This window comes from Manis javanica, chromosome 11 (assembly GCF_040802235.1).
Source record: "Manis javanica isolate MJ-LG chromosome 11, MJ_LKY, whole genome shotgun sequence".
NCBI classification, from domain to species: Eukaryota; Metazoa; Chordata; class Mammalia; order Pholidota; family Manidae; genus Manis; species Manis javanica.
The window spans coordinates 84,084,454-84,101,329 of NC_133166.1; the positions used below are offsets into that span (position 1 = coordinate 84,084,454).

Genomic DNA, 16,876 nt, shown 5'->3' on the forward strand with positions numbered 1-16,876 from the left:
TGAGGACAGCTTTTTACCAGGTCGCCCCCCTCTGTTGCCTCCCAGTGATCTTTCTAGAAGGCAATCTGAGTATGTCTCTCCCCTGCTTTGACCCCGCCATCATCTGCAAGAAAGAATTAAAGTTTCTCAGGATGTCATTTGAGGACTAAAGATCAGTCATCCTCTGCAGTCTCAACACCCCTTGTCTCCATGCCATGTACATGCCGTTTACAGGTCATGCTGCCTCAGTGGCTTTGATGATCTTGCCCATGTTGCTCTTCTACCTGGACAGCCCGCCCCTCCTTCTCTCCTTTTCTCTTCTTCCTTCCTGGGTTCTCCATTTGTCTGGAGGGCTCGCATGACTTTTCTTGCTGTCCCCTGCCCCCAGGACAGGGCTGATGATTCCCAGTCAGCCTCAGTATAGTACACAACCTCATCATCTCATTTACCATGTGCTTTGCAAGTGGGGAGGCGAGAGGCATCTTGCCTGCCTTACAAGAGGGTGTCCTCCTTGCAGTCAGGACCCAGACTGGGAGAGGAGCATAGTATGTGATGAGTTAAGTTGACTGTGTTGCATGGCAAGGTAAGATGCATAATTTTTCATGGGATTAAGGAATGACAGGATGAGAGTGAATGTGGAATATTCTTTCAAAGACTTTGGGATCAAAGAAGGAGATAGAGTCACAAAATCAAGAGAAAGCAGCTTTTGTTTGCTTGTTTGTTTTAATGGAGACCAAGGCTTGTTCATAAGCAGAAGGGGAAGAACTTTCAGGAAGTGAGAGGAAATTTGAGGTAGGAAAGGGTCAATGATGGATGCAAGCTCCAAGGGAGGTGGTAGGCATGGAACTGAGAGCTCAGGGGAAGAGTTACCTTGGTAGGAAGGAGGCACGCTTTGCCTCCAGAGGAGAAAAGCAGTTAGGGAGGATGGCTGTGCAGAGGCATTCTGAGGAGAGGAGGAACATTAAACAACTCTCTTTCTGCACGGCCCCAGGTTTAGCAGAGGGAGAGGTGGGCTCAGGTGTCGACAGCCAGTTGACATACCAAACACCACCACATTCTTTGCCAGGTTAACCGCAAGGCATTGAGAGAAAACACAAATACTCAGACGGCCCTTTAGTGGGCCAAGGCCTCTCAGGTACTACATTCTTTACGAAGTTGATCACAACTGGATGAGGTTCTCGTTGGCGAAGGGAGCAGGCTGAGGCAGGAAGCCCTGTGGATTCCCCTGGGACCTCCCCTTGCCCTCCACATGGAGCAGCACAGATCCCAGGTAAGCTCTGTTCTGGCAGAGGCTGATCAGAGACCTGGGAGAGACTCTCAAACACTGTGTTTCTGGAGCTGTACTCTGCTGGACTTTCTCAACCCTGTTTTCATGAGGCAGCTGAAGCAGCCACTCCTGTTCACGCTGTAGTTTCTGTTTGAATCCATTCAAGCCCCAGTTTAAATGAATTCCAAATACTTCCCTCCTGAAACTCCCTCCAGGGTCGCTGAAGGCGGGGTGAGTTTTGGACTCCTAGGGCCAGAGCCCCAGGGAAGAGGGGTGAACCCACACTGTGCCTGTGCCCAGCCGTCCCTGTCCTCTCCTCGCTGCTTCCCTAGAATTCTTAGGCTTCACTTCAGGGAAACCTGGATGAAGGTCTTTTCCCACTGGAATGCAAATACAGGTTCTAGCTCAACATTTAGCTTCTGACAGGCTGTAGAAGCTGCTCTATTCCAAAAGGAAGCTTCTGTTCAAGGATATTTCTGTAATGAGCACCTCTATGAAAAGGGTGAGCCATGTTTCTGTGAATCTCAAGATTTAACTCTGAGGACACCCAGGAGTCTGGTTTGATTGGGGAAAGAAGGGGAAGAAAAGACAACTCAGTTTTTGTTTATTTGTTTGGAAGACCACACTTACTTCAACAGTGAACCATCTGTTTTATGTTCACTTTTGGTTGGTCTCCCACTCCACCCCTCCCATCCTGTCTTTAACTTTTTCTAAAACTTATAGAAGAGTATTAAACTGGAAGGCAGTCATTGGAAGTCTTGATAAGTGTGTCTCCCTTTCCCACCACTGAACCCACCTATATGAGTTATGTAGGGAGATAAACACATTGACCAAGGTGAAACCTTCATGCTTCTGACCATTTTATATTATTATCAGCAAAAGGTATAACAGCATCAATGTTCAATTAAATGACTAAATAGTAGTTGCTCAATGAAACTTTGTTGCCTGGAACTGAAAGTTATCAGAGTATGGGAAAACAGAGGACATTTTCCCATAGATTATCAAGCACAGATGATAACTCTCTGCTGTGCCCCTAGACCCTAACTTAGTTCTCCTTTAAAGTGCATCAGGGAGACACATCTACACACAGAATTCTACAACTTGAGAGATGAAAGCGACTTTATACATGCCCATGAACCCAGTTTCAGGCTGCAGAAAAGAATGGGAGAAAGTAGTGCTTTAAAACCGGTCTGCAGTTCACAGCAGCCATGAAGCTGGGAACTCAGCTCCCCAAATATCACATTTATCTCAATTTGGCAAGAAGCTGAAAGCCTATCTGGGGCCATTTAAATTCTAATGTTATTAAGGGCTCATCTAATCAGCTTTTAAAATAAGCTGCTTTCAAATGCATGGGGAATGGAGGTAGGGTAGCAGCTGAGCAAGACAGTTCCAAACAGCCAGGAGAATGCACCTCTGCTGGAATTGCCGGAGACCATAAGGTGATCTGTGGGTCTTCCTATCTGGTAATTCAGGCAGTTCTAACACCAAACCATGCTACTGAAGAGTTATTTGTAATTACGTGGTGGAAAAACTAATCCGGAAAATCCACACTCTTCTGTGAGGTCAATTGTCCACATGTGACAAGGCTTGGCAGGGAAGGATGGGCTAGCCTCTGTGCCAGGGGGCGGCTTTGAGATTTAATCAACAGAGCAGCTGGCGCTCTGAGGACTGTTTCTGAATACAGCATCCTGCGGACTTCTGAGAAGTTCCACCCTCAGGAGGGCCAGCGGGATCCACCACCCCCACCTGGACCTACCAACCATTGTTCACTGACTTTTAGGTAGGAGGCTCTTCCCGTCCAGCTTTGCTTTGGTCCCCCCTGGACCCAGGAAATTTTTCAGCCCTAGACTGAAATGGAGCTTAACACTGGTGTGTTTATGGCTCTGGCTCTGATGTGGTTTGGGATTACAATTTTGATTCTGACACCAAATCTGATGTGTGGGATTTTTTCCTACACAGCAGTTCTCTGACACCAGCTGGGTATCATACAGTTCAACTGAATTCTGATACTACCTACCTGGAAATGGCATCACAGTCCACAGGCTAAGGGCTTGGTCCCACAAGACTGCCTTGAACTCCAGTCACCAATGGCAAGTCCACCTTACCTGTGCTTCTCACTAACTGGTTGTAAATCAAAGTTTCCTCCAACCTTTCCTGTAGGGCAGTTGGGGTTCCTACAGCCAGGATTCTCACTGAACTTAAACCACCTGATGATGTAACTGGCCTGTTGCTAAGCTACTGCTTCCACACCTTTAGGCAATAAGCTATTATTGCACTAAATAGAGAGCTCAGCCCAGTGCTCTGGGCGGAGGCAGAGACACTAGTGCTCTGATTCAGCCTGCAGATTGATTTCCCAGGTAGGACTGGGGCAGGGCCCTGCTTGCTGGAGGAAGGCTAGCTCCAGAGAGGACGTGATGCTTGTTCTCAGTAGCCGCTTCCCCACCACTGCCTGTCCTGTGCACACAGGATCCTGAGACCCCCCACAGCCTCTCCTTCAGGCTGGAGGGGTCCTGGGTTTCTTCATTCATCCTTCCAACCCCTCATCAAAAGCCTCAAATATCAGGGCTGGATGAAAATATGGGGTTGCTGTTGTCAGGCTAATAATTTGTCTCACATTGTGTGGGGAAAATGGAAGTTCCTAGGCCAGGATCCTCACCTGACCCTAAACTACTTGATGATGTAATTGGCCTGCTGCTAGGCTAATGCTCCCACACCCACTCGCAATTATTGACTGAGTCACCATATAAAGAGCTCTGCCCAGTGCTCTGGGCACAGGCAGAGAGGAAGGAGGGTTACAGACCTGCAGACAGCTGGATGCAGTCATGATTCTAAGTGCTCAGCCTACTGCTGTGAGAATACAGATGGATATAAACCCTTTACCCCAAGAATGTTCCATTGTCATTTTTTGGTCTCATTTAATCCATAGTGAACTTGCCTGGAGCTGAAACCCTCAGGCAAGATACACTGAAACCAGTATTCTTTAAATAATTATTCAACATTGATTTAGAGGAGGGTGAAAGCATGCCAGGTCTCATAGCCGCATTGAGCCCACCTTATTCAGAAATCCATTTAAAGACCCACTATGTTTATTTGTGCATGTTTCTTTGGGGGGTGGGGTATATGGAGAGAGTTTAATTTTTCAATTTATTTTTCTTAGGCACACAGTACCTTCCCTCAGCAGAGGGATAGTAAGTAAACATGTCTCCATCTTAATAATATGCATTGATGCTCTTGTGACAGCAACCCTTGGTGCCACCCAGGTGGCCCACCCCAACTCCCTCCAGCTCTACTGAGCTGTCGAGAACTCCGTCTCAACCAGCCATTAGCCAGACCACCCCACATTAACCAATTCGCTCTTAAGTGAGAATGGCTGATAATTGCCTTAATGTGACTGATGTCTCTTGTGTGTTTGTATTTTCAAAGGTTACTTTTTAAATGGCCTGGGGTACTTCGTAGTCAGATGTCCCCAAGTGAGGCAGGATGTCACTGAGAGTAGTCTGGGTTGATTCAAATGTGGGGCTTCAGAATAGACTTGTCTCATAGCTGTAGCGTGCCATGACACACGGTGAGTGCACATCTAAGGGAGGAAATGAGTTTTTCCTGAACAAACTTTAGCAATCATATAACCAAATAGAGAGAGAAGACTGGCAGGTATATTACTGTTTGTACATAAAAAAGGGCCACACCTGTTGGAAAGGTTCCCAATTCAGCATATCAGGTTAGAGTACCAGGGAAAGTTATTAAGAGAGCAAAATATTCACTGTGCCTGTCAATTCTGCATCCTGAGAGCCTTCTCCCATGGACTGTTTTTTAAAGGTTATTATTTCAACCTGAAAATTCTTTAGACATATATATGTGGTATGAAAAAGGAATTAGGAGAGCTTTTAAATTAAAAGAAATAAAAGTATGTTTTTTTTTCCTCTAGCCATATAAACAGTTATGGATAGAGATAAGAGATGGATATTTTTTCATAATACTTTATTAGAGGTTTTGGAACTCTAGGAATTTTAGAGTCAGGCTGGTGAATAATTTAGCACTGATTCATGCCAGTCTGGTGCAGGCGCGGTTGGGCTGGGAGTCAAGTCTCGCCTCTTGGAGGGACGGAGAGCAGTAACACAATTTTATTACCAACCGCATCATGAAATGCATCTCAGAAATATTTTATGAGAAGCCAAAACCTTGGTGCCTGATTTCTCCAGCTTTTTCTGAGACAGCATGAAGCCCAAGGGAGCCAGAGCTCTTGGCCACCTCATTTCAGGGGGACTGTCCCCAAGCTGTTGTGGCAGGGACAGTCTCAGATCCCTGGGGATATTCAGGCACTAGCAAAAACGTCAAACTGGCTATTGCAATGATGGATGGTAAAAGGGTCACAGGAAAGAGTACCTTAAGTGATGGTGTCTTCAGGGTTTTCTCTTTCTCCCACGTTCTTTAATCCTAACTCTAAAAGAGACCTGGTCTCTGCACGGTTCCAGTGATGCAGCCACCTGAGACAGGAGTAAGGGGGGAAGAAATATGCTTATGGTTTCAAAATAAGGAACCTCACTTCCGTTTCCATCCCAACTGCAGTACTCCTTTGCAATAAACTTAAGAGGTACAGCATGTAGATTTCTAAAGCAAAGAAAGCTGTTATCCATTAAGTTATTGTTCCCCTTTCCAGAGTTTTATTTATTTCATTAAGTTTCTTTCATTCTCATAGCTTTGCAATAAAGTAGTAAATATTTAAAATTCTACAGAATGATTATAAATCCATGAAGGCATTTTATGTAACATCTATTCTGAGATCTTTGAAGGTGACTATAGTAACAAGCTTAGTGACATGCAGATCATGACAAACACTTGACACTTTCTCCAGGAAGCCCCTCATCCCCTTAAACCTGAGCGCCTCTTTGTCCTTCGTGTCCACAGCACTGGGTGTGTTCCTACGCTGCAAGAGTCAGCACTGACTGTGAGCCCCTCTCATTCTGGAATCTCAACTCCTCAGCAGATTCTCTGTCCTGCTCACGGCTTTAGCTCTTGTCCCAAGCACAGTGCCACACAGAAAAGTTTAAAAAATACTCACTGAGCAAGTGAATTCAGAACGAGAAGTAATTGTCTCAGGTTGGGACCACCTAACAGCGGTTAGGTGGCATCTATTCCAGGTGCGGAGCTACCCTGTCAGCAGTTTGCCTCTCCTCTTTAAGCAGGGCTGCTCTGCAGAACTGGATGGGGCCTCCCCACAACCCAATTCCCAGGGAGCATCATGGTCCGGAGCAGATTGATTATGCCTTCAAGGGCTTGCCTCCCACAAATCTCTGAGCCTTCCCTGGAGGAGACACTGAGCCTTAGGGATCTCATATGTATTTGCAAAAACCAAGTGGGGCCCGAGGGAGGATGGAGCAAGCCTTTAGTAAAGGTGTAGGCTTACTCCTCTAAGTTGTTCCTGAATAAATTAACCTTCCCTGGAGGACCTTATGGAACGGAATTGGAAGAAATAGAGAGGTCCTTTCGTTCTGGAAGGGCAAAGAGATTTCATCCCTGATGGATACTCCAGTTTATCAGCAGTGGCCGCCTGGCGAGCGGGGCTGGGAAGGAAAGTGGTCTTCTCTGGCTCTGATGGTGCCCAAGGTAAGGAAGTGCTTAGCTTGCTGCAAATTTTTCTCCTCCAGTTACAATCTGGCTGCTCACCAAACGGAAGAATTATAGATCCTTTGGACAAGGTAATTTGGACAATGACTGCCCCAAATTGCAGCCTATTGTACTGGCAAATAGCTCTAATACTAGAAAATCTCTCCTTCCATGGAATTAAAACCCCCTCTTCTTTGCTTCCACCCCTTGGCCCTTTTATTTCTCCTCTTTTCTGTGAGGTGGTAAACTCTCTCTTAGAAAGCTGGTTCAACCTCTTCTGAACCAACTAAGCTGAATCATCAGAAGTGTTGGCAAAATCCCCTTCAGTTTAACGCATTAAACATTAATTCCTTTGATGTGCTATTTTATTATTATTATTATCATCTATTTCTCCAGCTACATGTAGTCATGGTCACTCATTCATTCAACTAACCTTTAGTTCTTTACTACCCTTTAAATTTCTTCGATAATCTTGAGATGATACAAGTGATATGTGCTCATGGTAATAAGTGAACTGGTATGAATATATATAGAGAAAAAGCTAATCATTTCCTCCCAACCTCAGCCCTTTGGCATACGTTTTAATAGACCAGTATGTGTCTTTCCACACCGTCATAAGTCAAGTTCCCAGGAAATAGACTGGGATAGGTATGTGTTCTGAAGGTTTCTTGGGGCATATTCCTGTGCATGAGTCCAGGAAGCAGAGCTGCTGGAGGGATCTCTGGAGTCATCCCACACTGAGAAGGCACAGGTCTTTGGAGCCCACCAGTCTTTGGATGAGGGCTGCCCCCAGGGAGAGGGCAGGTACAATGCTGGACAAAGCAGCTCCCTCTGGCTGACAGGGACTCCTGGGCAGAAAACCAGCAGTGAGCTGTCAGCCACCAACACTCCCGGCAGCCGGAGGCTTGAGTGCCTCAGCTGGGCACTGCCTCACAGTGCCCAAACACACACAACCCTTGTGCTCACTGAAGCCTAATTATGCATATATACACACAGATATATGGGATACTTTTGTTTATAGCTTAGCTGAAATACTCTGCAACTTGTTTTGACTTAACATATGAACATCATCTTCCCCCTTATATATGCATCCATACACATACTTTTACAAAAAAAGATCATATACATCTAGCCTTTTTTAATTCAGTTTCTTTTTTTTTTCCTCCATTGCTCACCTCTCTCCACCTCCTCTCCTTCCTGCACCATCCATATGACTCTCAGCCCCCATGTGGACAGCATGGAATGTAGACTCCCATACTTTCCTTTATGCTCATATAACCAATATATGCATATGGGAATATAGACAGATGCACTGATTTCACGCTTTCATCATTGGCAGCAAGCATTATTATGAGACTTCTGAGTGCTTAGATCTATGCCAGGCATGGAGATACAAGAGGGGGACACAGCCTCTGCCCTCCTGCCCATGGCAGAGAGAGACAGGGGACTGGCAGCTGTAAGAATTCACTTATGGAGGCATGCGTCAAATGCACAGAGGTACTTAGAGTATCGACTAGAATGCTGGGCTCCTGTGCTCTTTTCCATTTAACTCACTTTAGGAAAAACAAAAAACAAGTTTCAAACTGTGGGCTGAGCAATGGCCACATTGAGTTCAAGCAAGTGTATGCTGATCTTGAAATCAAGAGCACACTTGCTGTGTTAGAGCAGCTCCTAATGAACCTAATATACTGGCCCTTGTGATATAAAATCCTTTACCTCACTAATAGATCTGTTTAATTTGATTAAAAAGCCATACAACCCTGAAGAGATCACACAGGGGCCTCATATTAGAGCAGATTTTCCTGTAACTGGTGACAAGACAAAGGATTATTATAACAGCAATTGACACTGGTGGGTTACAATGTAGGCAAGTATGTTTGAGGTACAAGGTTCAGGGAAAAAGCCTTTAGGTAAATATCAAGGGCCAGACTATGCCCTCAAATCCTCTTAGCTTGCACGCTGCCAGGCGGAACCCAGGAGACATACCTAAGACCGGAGAGCATAGGGACCTGGCTCCCTGGCAACTTCAGCAAATCAGTGTGCTCTTCTGTCCATTCCCTCAAATCACTCTGCCTGCCCTTCCCTTCTTACTGCTAATATTTCTTTCACAGCCAGTCTTCTGGGGTTGACTTGTTACAGCTCAGCTTTGAAAAACAAAGTTTTCCTATGAAATATGTCTATGAAGTATGCACTGCGTTTTTTTCTTCTCATCAAATGCTGATCCCTCTCCTACTGAACATAAGGTCAGGGAGCCCAGGGTCTCAGCTCCGTCTGTGTCACATGTGCTTCCTGCCCCTGACTGCCCAGGCAGGATCCGAGGAGCTCGGCAGTCCAGAGAGTGCTGCTTCAGAGGCCCAGCTGACCCCAAGCACAGAGCTTCCCCACAGCCCTGTGTGATCCCCCCTTTGGCTTTGGTGAATCATGGGCAGAAGAGAGACGCTGCCAGCTTAGGTAAGGCCAGCAACCAAAACCTGCAGATGTTTCAGTCTTCACAGCAGCCATTCATTTTGGATGGTTTGGGTTTGTTTACTGCAAACAGCTGGAAATGTTCCAGTAACAGCCATGTAATTACAAGGATGCTGATCAGCTCTGGAAAAAATGACCCAGTGTGTGGAAGTATTGTCAATTCACATTTTTTCTCAGTTCTATCAGCAGTTGGATCAGATTGTGAATAGCCAACAAATAGTAGTTAGTAATGAGAAAATGGGAAATAGAGGCAATTATTGGTGATCAGATACATATTTGACCCTTAACATCCTGAGGTGTCCTACCAGAGGAATCTTGAAGGACTATTATTTGGAGTGCCTACTTTCAGGCACACCCATCTGAATGTTTCTTAGAAGGGTTTCTTTGGTCCACTGGCCTTGGCAAGATATTGAAATATAGCAGGAGGTGAAAAGTTCATGAATGCTCACTTCATCATCTATTGCTGCCTAACAAATTACCCCAAACTCAGAGGCTTAAAACCATAAACATTTATTATCTCAAGCTTTCTGTGGACCAGGAATTCACAAATGGTTTATCTGGATGGTTCCACTTTCAGGTCTCACGAAGTTTCAGTTAAGATGCCTAGGAGGCGTGCAGTCATCTGAAGACTGGGGAAGGGGCATTTATGAGTTGCTACGTATAGCAGGAGGTCTCCCCATATGGGCCTCGAAAGGGCTGCTTGAGCATCCTCACAATATGGCTGCCTCCGCACAGAGTGCATGATCCCAGAGAGAGCCAGGGGGAAGCTATGGTATCTTTTATTATCTACCTTATCATCATTTCTGGAATATCCTAGTGTTTACACAGCTTAGCCTTGTTTAATTTGGGAGGAGCCAACACCTGGGTATGAATACTAGGAAGCAAGGATTAAGTGGGGGGCACCTTGAAGGACAGCTACCACAAGTGCCTTTTGTCTTTATCAGTAATGTTAAAGACACAGAAGAAAACATTTCTGTTTTGTGCATCTCCATGAAACAACAAATGGAAAAGCATGAAATTTGGCTCAAATTCTAGCTCTTACCAGCTTCAGACTGTTGGGAAAGATATTTACCTCATCCCTCCAAGAACTCCTTTTCTAATCTGTAAAGGGGATAAGAATATTTCCTTATTGGATTGCTATGAGGATTAAGTTAGATAATATAAGTAAAAGGCTTAGCTCAGCATATGAGAGATGGAGGGACTCACATTTGTGAGTTTCTCTTTCCCCCCTTGTTCTTTTCTCTCAGGGTTGTCATGTACCACCAGGATGTTTTGGTTAAATGATCCCGACTCGGGGCCAGTCCCCATCCCCACCTCACCCCCTTCCATCCAAGTCAAAGGAGGGGCTCAGCCTTGGTAATGTTATGTTTCTTTTCCCTGAGGAAGATTTGCTGAGGCTTAATGAAGTCAGGATGTGTGAGAGACATTTCCGTTCTTTCATATCTTAATTAGCAATTAATTAAGTGGAGGTGCAGGGGTCTGGAATAGCTGACAGAGAGGCTCAGTAATTATCTTTTATCATTATTACTAATGAAAAATATGGTTAGGGTGGTTCAAGTTTTCCCAGAATTTCAGGCTTAACTGAATAACCTAGTGGAGAATCCAAACAAACAAGCTGCCCTTTCCACATTGTTTTATTAAAAACATTTTGAAAGTTGGTGGCACCTTGCACTTGGGAGTTTTGCTGGCCTGTCATCTTGGGCTATGGTTTTTGACTAGGTTTAGAGGAAGCAGGGGGTGGCACCTCAGGTTGCAGGGTCCCTCCAGGAAAGCACACAACCACATTTTAGTGACTATGCTGACAGCATTTCATTAGCATCCTCCTCCTTGCTGCTCCCCAAGGAAGGTCTCTGGAGGTCAGAAAAGGACATTGCTCTAAGGGCTGTACTGGAGATAAGAAGAGATGTGCTTTTTCAGTGTTGCTATAGTGATGCTGGCCCCAGTCTCCCGGAAATCCCACCCAGCAAGACCCTAACTTGGTGATAATGGCTTCACAACCTCATCTTCACACAGGATGGATGGCAAGTTAGAGGCCCAAACACTGGCCACTGCTTGGAAGGCCTGTGAGGTTGAGCTTTCTGGGGGGTCTGGGGGAAAGTATACTAGGGCTTGGCCTCCTTTATATGTGAAGCTCACCCACAGTGGATCCTCCACAGGCTCTTAATGGAAACTAGACGAGCCATTGCAAGCCTTCGGGCTTCCGGAGTTAACTTGGGACAGTTGATTGTGTCATCCTACCCTTTCACTCCCAAGACAGCTGCATAGTACCACCACAGGGGATCATTTAGGGATGCACAGGGCATTCACTGTCCACACGTGTGTGATTGTATAGATTGTACAGCACCTCCTTGATTCAGGGCTACCTCATTATCATTATTTCTAAACAAATTATCGCATGAGCCCTCACACTCTGCCTACGTGTGCTAGAGATCTGATCTGACCAGCTGGTAGGTTTAGAGTGGAGTCAGTTAGTATCCTTCATCAAGAAGGCAATTTCCATTATTCATAATTCATGACTCCAACTTGAGAAAATTCCTCAGGGCTAACGAGATTTGCTATCAGTGGGACAGGTTCTGTTAGCTATTAGTGGGGCTGGAAGATTCCAGCGTGACCTCTGGCTGCTGGGGCACCCTGGCGCTGTCCTGTGACACTTTGCCCTTCCTGAGGGGCCTGTGCTGTAAAGGGTAGGGGCTCCTTGTCGACAACTAGGCCTTGTGTAGTCTCTGGCCAACATTAGTGGTGCTTTGAGTGGTTCTTTATTGAGCATGCTCTGTGCCTTGACATCCCTCTGAGCGAAACTGCAGTATAAGAACCGTAGGTGAAACAGAATCAGTGCATGAAAAATGGATTAGCAATGGTCCTGCATTTAAAAGCCAAACTACTATATGGAGTGTTAGCGGTGTTCTCTCTGGATCATGTTTTTAAATTTCTTTTGTCTTTTTCCACTTAACCCATATTTCTTAGCTTTTCTGTTATGTTTCTATTTTGCGTTAGTAATGAGAAAGGAAATGCTATTTTAAACATTTAGAAAGTGTGACTATAACTTATTTTATCAAGTCTTAGCCTGGTAACTATAGAGAGCCCATGAACTTAGACAGAAAAAAAATTACATCTTTATATTCATCAACCTTTAAACAAAAATTTAGCAATTCCTCTAATTTTGAATGTAGTCAATAAAATGTGTTAGTATTAGCAGTAGCTATGATTTTGTCACCAGTGGAAATCCCAAATATTTTTTATATTTCATTATAGTCACTTGCAGATATTCTGAAATATTGTTTAAGCTTATTACTACTTCAAAATTATAGTACTTATTAGACCTGTCAGCAGATCTTGTTATTTACTATATGAATAAAGAAGCACATACACAGTATTTTAGTTTTTTAGTATTTTGATAATTGCATTTCAGTTAAAAAAATGCAGTTTCCTCTGTATTCTTATTCTATACATTTATTCTATACATTTTATTCTATACATTTATACCATTATTCTGAGAAGGGGTTCATATGCATCACCAGCTGCCAGAGGTGTCCATGACATAAAAAGGGTTAATCAGCCCTGGCTTAGGAGGGGAAGAAGGGAACCTGCATGTAGTGACACTGTGGTGGTGTGGGCCATAGGCTTTCTGTACATTGCCCTGCTGAATTCTCCCCTAAAGCCTTTGTGAAAAGTACTGTTACTATCCCCATTTTATAATCAGGAAATGGTGACATAAGGAGGTTACGTAACTTGCTTAAGCTCCTGCAGCTTCTCAGGGGCAGAGCTGATTCAGAGATCAGGCAGGCAGGATGCAAGATGGCCTCCTTTGTCCTTTCCTTAGCTGTGCAGATGGGTCAACACCGAGTATGCTACTTCATGCGTTTGCATGTGGCCCAGCCGGATGGAAGTTTGCTGCCTGAAAGTTTGATGGAGTGTGTGAACTTCCCAACCAGAATACAAATACCTCAAGGGCAGCGTCTGGGCCAATTTTCTTTATTAATGCCTCCAAAGCCCCCAAGGTAGTGGAATTAAGGAATTATATCCCAAGCACTAGGTTGGTTAGTAAATATAGAATGTCAGCCATTGAAGATACTGCCTGCCCCCCAACTCAGGATCCAGCCTCACCCTGGGACTTGTCACACCCTTTGGGCCAACGTGGCCATTCTTCTCTAGACAGCTCCCTCCCCAGCTTCCACTCTGCCCCTTCCCTGATCCACCTGCCACTCCGATCTCTTTGCCTACAGCCTCCCTGCATCTGAAGGGAGCAGGAAGTTGCAGTGACCGAAGCCTGACAGAGACAAATGCTTCATTGCCAGGAGGCCCCAGATGCACTCTCATTAAATGATCACCAAACTCTGAACCCCACATGGAAAGGCACCCCTTGGAGAGCACTTAACCGGGGCCTAATTGCATTTGCTAGACATCAATCACCTGGGTAATTTCCTGCATTAGGATATGTGCTCTCCTCAGTGAAAGAAGCTCAAAATGAGGCCAAAATGGGAAAGAGAGCATGGATCTCAGGTAACCCCTGGCCTTTCTTCCCCTGATAGAGCCCCTGCCCTGCCCAGGAGTGGGCAGAAGGGAATATTTCTTCCCTCCACTAAATGGCTCCTGTGGAGCTGGTAATTGGCTAGCCCAGTGCTTGGCTGGCAAAGGTGTGACCCCCAGGACCACAGGCTGAGTGTGTTTTTTCTGATGGCAGCTCTCAGGTCCTCCTCAAAGATGGCCAGTTTCCTCTCAAAGGACCTGACCCTGAGCAGAAGGCACAGATAGCACTTGAGTCCCTCGCCCTCATCTCGGGCCTGGTCAGGCACCTCTGTGAACCAGGACCTTCTTTGGGGGCCTGTGAACTCTGGGGAACAGGTGGGAAGTCACCCAGTCAAATAGGAAGCAGATTCAACCAAGGGTCTGGTGTAAACCCAGTGGGGTCACCATTGTCATTTTGAGTAAGATAATTCTTTTTTTTTGGGGTGAGACTGTCCAAGGTAAAAATCTGGAGAAGAAGAATATTTAAAAAATCTGAGTCTGCGCAAAATAGGGGAAGCAAAGCCGGGGTTCAACAGCGCATGTAGGAGCAGTCCAGGAAGTTGGGTGCAAGACCAGAACAATGCAAACGGGTCCCTCAGGGCCAGGACCAGCAATGGCATATCCAAACTTGCCACTGGGAAGGGGAGGCACAAGACTGGAGCAGAGAGTGGCCACTTGCCGTGTGACTCTCAGGCCACTGTCCCTTGGGCTACAGTAGCTTGAGTAGAATTTCAGTCTTCGCACAGCCTGTGGAGGAGTTTAATCCAATGTAGAGGAGTACTGAGAGTGGGTAAACATGAGGTGCTGGAAAATAGCAGTGTATATTCTTTAATTGGCACCTGAGTCTTCAAGAATTAAATTCTATCTAAAACCTTGAAGTCTTGGCATCCTGGGGTGATCCCAGTGTATTGCAGACTGCACTATTGCCATTTTGGGTGAGACTTTTGACAGTATTGCAAGGTGATCATCTCTGGCCCCCATGCACCCTCTTTTGGCATGTCCTCCACCAAGCCTTCTGACCACCACACACACAGACTGACATATATTTCCAGGGTAGAAAGGAGGAGGGGCTCAGGACCACCTCTGGTCAATCCGGCTTCTCTCAGCCTACAGGAATGTTACCGATCTCCCACCTACAGGTTTTATACTCAGGAACCTGAGGCAGTCTCTTGGCAGGCTCCTTAAACCCTGAGATTTCCACCTCGTCAGAGCTAGTCAGACCCCCCAGTGGTGGCTTTGCAAGACAAGGCCATCTGCTTGGGCCAGGAGGAAACCATGCTTCCAACATTTCCAGTCTCTTACACCTATGTTAGAACTGACATTGTGAGATCCTTGAAGGCACAAATTGTGACTTGTTTTTCATCCTAGTCTCTCCAGCGAAGGCCTGGTGAATAGGGCAGTATAGTCTTGAGAAAGGCTGGAGGGATGCCCCTAAACAAAATCTCACTTGGTTTTCCACATCACACTCACCTGTTTGCACTCCTCTGCAGGAAAAGAAAAGGAAGAAAACAACAACCATATTTACTGATCACTTATTATTTGCCAGAACTGAAAATCAGATGGAGGTCAAGAGATGAAATAAGAAATTTTCCTGCCCTTGAGTAAGAAGCTCACCATCCATGGGGAACACACAGTCATGTGTATGAAGAGATATATTCAGATGGCTTCTGTGTCGAGTTTAATGGCAGTATGAACAAAGGACCCTTCAAGTCTGAAAAGGCTTATAGCAGAGACAGGAATTGGATACGATAGAAGTGCCAAGGCGTAGAAATGGGAAAGAGCATTCAGGTAGAGAGAACTGGTGGCTCCTGAATCATTACTTGAGATCCATTTCCTCAGAGTGATATTGAAAAGAAACCAGATTCTCTCTGATTTGTATCACCAAACCTCACCGTTCTTTCTGAAAATGGGTCAGAAGAAGAGAGCCCATCCTTGGCCAGACAAGCTGCTTATACAGTATGATTGGAAGGTCTTCACAAAACCCCTCAAGTCCCTGTTTCTGAAACATCTCAACCATGACACTCATGTTTTTGTCTTACTAGTTGCCCATTCCAGAAATCGTTGCACTTTTAAACAAAGCATCATCTCGCACACTATAGTACGAATTAGTCTCATCAGCTCTTGGTCTTGGACACCAAGGGAGAAGTAGGACTGAAGGATGCCATAGAGGATATCAAAAGGATAAAGGGAGTATGGCAAGGCCATCAAAAAAAGAGATGATGAAAGATTAAATCTGCTTCATGCTTTCTGTGCTTTGATACAAAGGACAGGAAAGGAGGCACTGCTGGAAAATGGGTCTGGAATGAAAAGTGGGGAGAGAGCCAGGTCCATTCGGTTTTTGATTTTTGCCTTTGTAGTCAGAGCACATTTTTGCCATGGCAGTTCCCTCATCATCAAGTCCTTCCCCTCATCATGCTGACAAGTGCCTCTCTGACGACAGAGGTCGTGTGACTCCCTGCACCCCGCAGTTGTGGGTCCCTTCTCAGACAGGCTGTGGAGGAAACCCCTCCCGCTGCAGAGTGTGGGGCTGCCCTTCTGAGGCATCACTGATCGCAGCCCTGGGCGAAATGATTCTGAAAGCAAGCTCCCTAGACTCATTGAGCTCCAGGGTCTGACTCAAATCTTTGAATGGTGGTGCAGCACTCCCAGGAGGGCCAAAAACCCTAGAATCTGGAGGTGGGGAGGGGACTGGAAAGATTTCCAGTTTCTCTTCATTGGTCGGGATAACTGGAAGGTTACACAAAACAGGTCTCAGTTGCCTCAAGAGAGAAAGAGCTCAGAAAAGAGCCTGGCCTTTCGCCCTGCTGCTGTGGCAGCCCTCTCCTGCCTGTTGATGACCCTGGCTGCAGCAAGCAAGTGCCCGGGTCCTGCCCTGAAAGAGTAAGACTAGAACTTCACTCTCTGCACCTTTCCTCCTTCATTCCAGCCCAGCCTCCTCTTCACTTCTGCCCACCTCTCCCTGTCCCTTTAGCTGCTCATTTCTCAGGCCCCGTCTTGCCCATTCCCATGCTTTCACTCTCTGGGCCTTTGCATCTGCTGTCCCATCTGCCCAGT

At 45.7% G+C, this 16,876-nt stretch overlaps 1 protein-coding gene across 3 annotated transcripts in view; it reads right to left on the reverse strand.

Annotated features, from left to right (window-relative positions):
* TNR (tenascin R) overlaps window positions 1–16,876 on the reverse strand; it is a 383,067-nt gene that overhangs the window by 180,256 nt on the left and 185,935 nt on the right. For 2 of the 3 annotated variants that reach the window (XM_037013698.2, XM_037013700.2), the window contains exon 2: window positions 5,630–5,730. The exons of the other annotated variant lie outside the window; for it this stretch is intronic. The gene's annotated coding sequence lies outside the window, so the exon portion shown is untranslated. The remainder of the gene's footprint in view (window positions 1–5,629; window positions 5,731–16,876) is intronic. 3 annotated transcript variants of the gene reach the window in all.